The sequence below is a fragment of the Arachis stenosperma genome, chromosome 6, assembly GCF_014773155.1.
Source record: "Arachis stenosperma cultivar V10309 chromosome 6, arast.V10309.gnm1.PFL2, whole genome shotgun sequence".
Classification (NCBI taxonomy): Eukaryota; Viridiplantae; Streptophyta; class Magnoliopsida; order Fabales; family Fabaceae; genus Arachis; species Arachis stenosperma.
In genome coordinates, this window is record NC_080382.1 from 82,766,017 (window position 1) to 82,773,133 (window position 7,117).

Here is a 7,117-nt window from a genome sequence, read left to right on the forward strand (position 1 = left end):
AATTTCTGGCCAAATTCTCCTCATCCCAACAAGACATCAAGATGAAAGAGGGAATACATCCATTCATACAAGGAGAGGAAGAACCATTGTTCAAAGCATGGGAAAGATACAAGAAAGTAAAAGACAAAGTGGGTTCCCAAGCGTTCTATGAAGGATTAACCCCAGAAACAAGAAGAGCGGTGGATTACGTCTCAGATGACCTACTCAAAGCAACAGCAGCTGGCCAAGGAACTGCAGAGCTCAATGACAAGAGAGCCAATAACCAACACTCATTTGAGACCCCACAGAATGCAACTTCAGAAAAGGAGATAATGAATCTTGAAGGAATGAAGGCAATCATGAATCAAAGCAAACAGCTACATCAGCAAACTCAGCAACAATTAGAGTCAATAGCTAGACAAATTGATTTTCTCCATTCTACTACAGTGAAGGCACAATTTCCACCATGGAAGCCACATTCTTATCTAAGAATGAGGGAATCTCAACATCAGAAACAAAGGGACTTCAATTACAACAACCCCAATTTCCCAAACCTGCAAAAAATTCACCATACCAACAACAATCACTGCATACCACCACACTACCCACCCTTCCAACCCCTAACACCCCACAACCAACCAATCTCACAAGACTCTCAGAGGATCACTAATCTGGAAATCTTAGTAGAGAGAATGATGAAACATCAAGAGATGATAAGCAAGAACCATGAGGACTCACTCGGAAGAATTGAGAGGCAAATGGAACAATTAGCCAAGAACCTCACAGAAACAAGTGAGGAGAGGGCTAACAGAAAAGAATCACTCATCCAGGATGAGCAGCACAAAGCAAAGCATCACTTGGAAAAACAATGGGACAAGTTGAAGGATGCTCAGAATCTGAGCTGAGCAATCACAGAGAATGTCAAGCTAGTGACAATAAAAGAGCGCTTGTTGGGAGGCAACCCAACCTGAGGTAGTTCTCTTTTCATATCTATTTCAATAAAAAGGTTAACTAGCTTTATCTAGATTGCAAGAAGCTAAGTTTGGTGTTGCACACCAAAACAATCTAAGGGAGAATGAAGAATTCTAAGTTTGGTGTTCCACCAAAATCCCATTATAACACACATTCTCACCGTATGCATAATATGGGCTTCAAGCATACTGGATGAATTAGTTAACTATTTTGCTGTTTTCTAGTTTTCAGCCTTATTACTTTTGAGAAAGAAAAAAAAGAATTTCACACATGGTTAATGAAAACCTTTGGCAAGGTACTAAGTTTGGTGTTCCCACACCAAAGTAAGTTCAAAAAGCTCACAAATAAATCATGCAGACTAACCACTGTTTCTAAGTGCTTGGGGAACAAGCAACTTCCAATATCACTGCAGAATATCATACAAACTTTTGGAGATTTTTAGCATCATCAACCAAAGAGGTGAAAAATTAACATGAAAGTCAGCATTGATGATGATGAGAAGAAGGAAAGCAAGTGAACTCCAACAGGTTGTATTGTTAAGTGATTGTTTTACATCAAATATTGCTGTAATTGAAAGTTGGATTGTATCCTTATTTGTCCTGCCTGTCTGCATAGTATAGTTTTCTTTATATACCCCTGCCTACCTGCATAGCATAGTCTTTCTTTATAATTCAATAAGCAATATGCTTGATTATTCACAACATTCTTATCTTCAAAACTTGTTTGCACTCAACTTTCAAGAATGCATCACATGAAAGTTCTTTGAAACGAAGGATTGAGGAATTAAACAATTTTGAGGTAAGCAAAAGATTAGGAGAAGTGGTGGTTCTAGTTGTATGATTATGTATTGAGGTTGCATGCTTGTGAAAACTTGCATGGGAGCTCATAGGCAGGATATGAAGTTCAAAGAAGTATTGTGGAGATTCTCAAAAATCAATTGATCCGAGAAGCAGCAAACAAAACAAAAAGAAAAGTAAAGAAAATACAAAAACAAAAAGAACATGGCCCAAGGCTCTGAGCATCAATTACTAGGCAGAAAAAGAAAGAAAGAAACAAAAACTCAAAGAGTTGTTATCCTAGTAAATGCTTGTGGTTGAAGTGTGTCAAGGAAAGAGGCTTGAGCAAGTAAATCCTTAGGGGTGCTTTAACACCTAATACCTTAAAACCAACTGGTTTAGGAGTATTGATTGAAAACTTATTTAAAGAGCCGCTTTGAGACATGACACTTAGAGTCGAGGCCAAAGCACAGAAACTATAAGCTGCTTCAAGGTGATTACATATAAAGAGATCTCTATGATACCATTCGGATGAAAATCCTAAGACCTACGACTCCCAATATGTAAGGACTAGTGAGCACTGAAGCCCTTGCATGAGCATATAATTCAGAGTTCACCCCACTGTTACTTAATCACTTCACTCACTGTACTTTACAAGTGTTCTTCAATCCATCTTAATTGAAAGAACCTCTGAGCATAATTCATTTCTTGCTTGGGGACAAGCAAGCTTTAAGTTTGGTGTTGTGATGACAAGTCATCTTAGCCTAGTTTCACTAGTCTTTTTCTTTTGTTTTCACTTGAATTATGCACTTTCTTGAGGTCTAAGCAAGCCAATTTGGGTAGATTTTCATGCTTCCTTTGATTGAATCAACCATAGATGAATTAATGCAATTTCATGAGGTTTTATGCTATATTTGTTACATATTGTGAAAGAATGAATATCTCATGATTTTGAGCATAGCTTTGATGTGTTTGGTTGATTAATGATAGGTGAAGAAAGCTTGGAGAAAGGTTGAAGCAAGAAGGAATGGCTAGGAGGAAGAGAGGACAAAAAGTTTGAGCAAAAATTTGCCTCAAACTTTAGCTCAAACCTTTGGAATAAGTGAAAATGAACCAGGAAGCAAAAAGCTGGACCAAAAGTTAGCCTCAAACTTTTGCACAAACTTTTGGGTGAAAAGTTTGCCCCAACGTTAGCCCCTAACTTTTGGGCTAACGTTGGCACATGAAAAACACCCCCTGGCCACCAAAAGTTTGCGCCAACGTTAGCCTCTAACTTTTGGGCTAACGTTGGCGCCATAAGTGCACTAAGGAAGGCCAACGTTGGAGCAAAAGTTAGACCCCTAACTTTTGCACCAACGTTGGTATCAGCAAAATGAGGAGGCTGAGGTGAAAAGTTGGAGTAAAAGTTAGCCTCAAACTTTTACTCAAACTTTTGCAAAACTCCAACCCGGTTCAATTGGTTCACTTTGATTTCTCTCCAAACTCCAAGAGCAATCAACCAAGGCCTCTCTTAACCCAATTCCACCAAGAGCAAAGGCCTAACTCAAGGCTTGAAGATCATTTAAAGAAAGTGTATAAATAGGATAGAATTCAAGTCGTTCGGGGAGCTTTTCTTTTAGTTTTTAGAATAGTTTTCGGAGAGCTTTTGGTATTGAGTGATCTTTAATTTCTTATTCTCGGGAAAGGACAATTCACTTCTCTTCCTCTTAGTTTTATTGATTTCAATTTCAATTACAATTGTCTTGGATCTTGGGTTGGAGAATTGAAGAAATTATGTTTCAATCTCATCCTTGGATCTCTCTGTTTATTTACTGCTTAATTGAATTTCAGTTTCGGTTAATTGCTCTTCATCTACTTTCTTTGCAATTTACATTTCCCTTGCAATTGTTCTTGTTGGATCTAGGAAGGCATTGAGATCTAGACTTGGTTTTCTAGTCTCTGGGTCCTGAGATCTGATTCCAAAGTTTACATTCTGTTTTTGCTTTTCATGTTCATTTACTTGTTTTGCTTCAGATCCGATTCAACCCAAACCCTCTTTTACTCTTCTGTTTGATGCAATTTACTTTTCCTTATTTAAATTCTGCAAATCCAATCCCCAATCCCCTTTACAATTCCAGCCGTTTACATTCCTTGCACTTTAAGATTCTGCAATCTACATTTCTTGCATTCTAAGTTTTTGCCATTTAATTTCTTGTTCTTTAAGATTCAGCACTTTAATTCCTTGCCCTCTTTAATTTCATGCAATTTACACATTCCCTTTACTTTCAATGCAATTTAATTTCTGCAAATCACAAATCACTTAACCAAATCTTGATTCGCTTGACTAAGTCAACCACTAAACCAAAATTGCTCAATCCTTCAATCCCTGTGGGATCGACCTCACTCCCGTGAGTTTTTATTACTTGATGCGACCCAGTGCACTTGCCGGTGAGTTTTGTGTCGGATCGTTTTTCCCACATCAGAGTGCGCGTGCGCGTGGATGGTGCTCTGTTTTTCAAAATTTTTCTATGTTTTTGCACCAATCCAAGCATTCCAAACCTCTAAACAACTACCAAAACATCATAAAACCTTATTTAACATACTAAACTCCCAAATAAACATATCTAACCAAACAAAACATAAAATTAAACTATATGTTACCATGGTGGGGTGTCTCCCACCTAACACTTTTGTTTATTGTCCTTAAGTTGGACTTATGGGGAGCTCTTATCAAGGTGGCTTGTGCTTGGATCCATCCTTGAACATCCACCAATGCTTGGACTTCCATTGTGCTTCATCATTCAAAGTTACTATCTCCAAGCTTTGATGGAGTTCTTCACAAACCATGGGCTTCCAAAGTTGATTCTCCTTGTGCGATCCAGGATCCCACACTTTATTTTCACAACCATCCTTGAGTTGATCATGGTGATTTTCTCTGGGTGGCAAGAGAGATGAATTCTCATGAAAGCACCAAACTACCCTCCTAGACCCATCAAATTGAGCACTAGTCCAACACATGCTCCTCAATTTTGAGCTTCCAACCATAATGAGCCTAAACTTACAACGCCAACCACTAAACATCCTCCTCTTACGCTTAATTCCATAAAGCACCCTAAGTTGGCCATCCGTCTCAAGCAAACCATATTCAAGTGGGATAATAAAGCTAAGAGTTAGAAGTTTTACCCACTCAAATGAAGGATTAGATAACAACCTAGGTGGAGGAGTTCCCAACGGTCTTGACAAAGCATGCTCCACTCCCGTCCATCCTCTTCTAGAGATGTCCACCACTTGGCAAAGTTTTTCAAGCTCTACCTCTTGCCAAGCTTCCTCAAGTTCACATTCTTCTTCACCAAATTCTTCCATCTCTTCCCCATCACTCAGATCATAAATAGAAGGTTGAGTGAAGTCGACCTCCTCATTAATTTTGAGCATAGTGGGGAAGGATTCTTCAAGCTCAAAAGGATCATATGTTGGTATGGAATCATCATAAATAGGAGGGCCTATTACTCGGAACACTTCTTCCAATTCTTCAATCACATTCTGCCTTGGAGGTTGTGCACTCTCCTCCTCAACATCAACTTTAATCTCCATGGAAGAAGGCTCTTCAACTTGTGATTCCTCTATATACTCAACATATCCTAAGGTGCCAACCACTAATTTCTTTGGTTCAATCATCTCTACCTTCTCCTCTTGTTGCACTTCTTGCTTTGACTCCTCTTTTTCACCTTGGAGCTTCAAGTTTACTCCCTCACTAAGCTCTTTGGTTGCATCTCCACATTCAACAATGGGAGTGCTTTGATCGCGCAAGCTTAGGCGGGATGAGACTATGTTGCTAATGGCTTCTACCATGATAACCATTTTTGCTTTTAACTCCACAAACTTCTTTTCATCTTCCTCGTACCACCTTAAGATATGAGATTCAAGATCTCTCAATTCCTGCATGGAGGTCTCATCGGAAGGTGATGGTGAAAGAGAGGGTTCATTGTTTGAGGGAAGATTGTTGTAATTGGAAGGTGGTGCATATTGGTGAAATTCTTGAGGTGGTGTGTATGGACTTTGTGGTTCATGGGGGTAGTGGTATTGGAATGGTGGTGATTCTAGATATGGTTCATATGGTAGTTAGTATGGTGTGTATGGGTTGGGATCATTTGGAGGTGAATGATGGTATGAGGCTTGTGAGTGTGATGAAGGGCTATATTGAGGAGGGGGTTCATATGCATATGATGATTGTAGTTGATAACCATAATGAGGGTTATCACATACATTAGATTGGTATGCATCAAGATTTGAATTGTACCCATAAGAAGCCGGGGGAGGTTGTTGCCAAGAAGGTTGTCCATAAGCTTAAGGTTCCTCCTACCTTTGATCTCCAAATCCTTGATGCATGTTGTCATTGTAATCTCTATCTCCTACAACATAGTTAGAACCATACTCATAGCCAAAGTCATGAGAATTCATAGTGAAAGAGAAAATAAAAACAAAAGCTAACAAGAAACAAAGAGAACAAAATCCTACAACTAGCAAAAACTAACAAACAAACCAAAAATCAAGATATATATTCACAATATATACAATAGCCAATAACATAACACCATTGCAATCTCCGGCAACGGTGCCATTTTGATGAACAGATTTTTGACGGTCAAGAGTTTCACAAAGGAAGTCTCGTTGTAAAGTATAGTTTCTAAACCAACAATAATCCTTTCATGCAAAGATTTGGTTGTCACAAAGAAAAAACCCCAAATAAGAATTAACCGGAGTATTTGGACTCCGGATCGTCTCACGAGGATTGCAATGAAGTGGTCAATTATTGGCTATGAAGGAATATTTTGGGGTTTTTGGAATAAGAGACATGAAAAGTAAATAATAAGGAAATTCAAATAACAAAAAGGCCTTGGCAAGGGTTGGTGGTCAAGGATCTCTATCCTTATCACTAACCACAACATGAGAATTGGTAAGGATCAACCTCATTAAGTCATCCTCTAAATGATAAAGGAAAGTCAAATGAGCTATGTCAATCCAAGTTCATAAGTCCTAGTTCTCCACCAATTCAATTAGTGAGATCTAAGGTCAATGGCTCCCAATCATCAGTCACTTGGACATTAGCAACTCAAGAGTTTCTAAGTTACCTTTCCAAGCCAAGAGCATAAAATTCTACTCTAAAACCCAACCAAGCATTTTGTCAAACACTTGGTGGGTACTGGTGGACGAAATTGTGATCTATGTTTCTTGGATTTTGAATGAATATACTCTTAGGGCACTGTTTATTTTCTTTACTTGAATTCACAACTCCGTTCAACTAACCAGCAAGTGTACTGGGTCGTCCAAGTAATAACCTTACGTGAGTAAGGGTCGAATCCACAGAGATTGTTGGTATGAAGCAAGCTATGGTCACCTTGCAAATCTCAGTT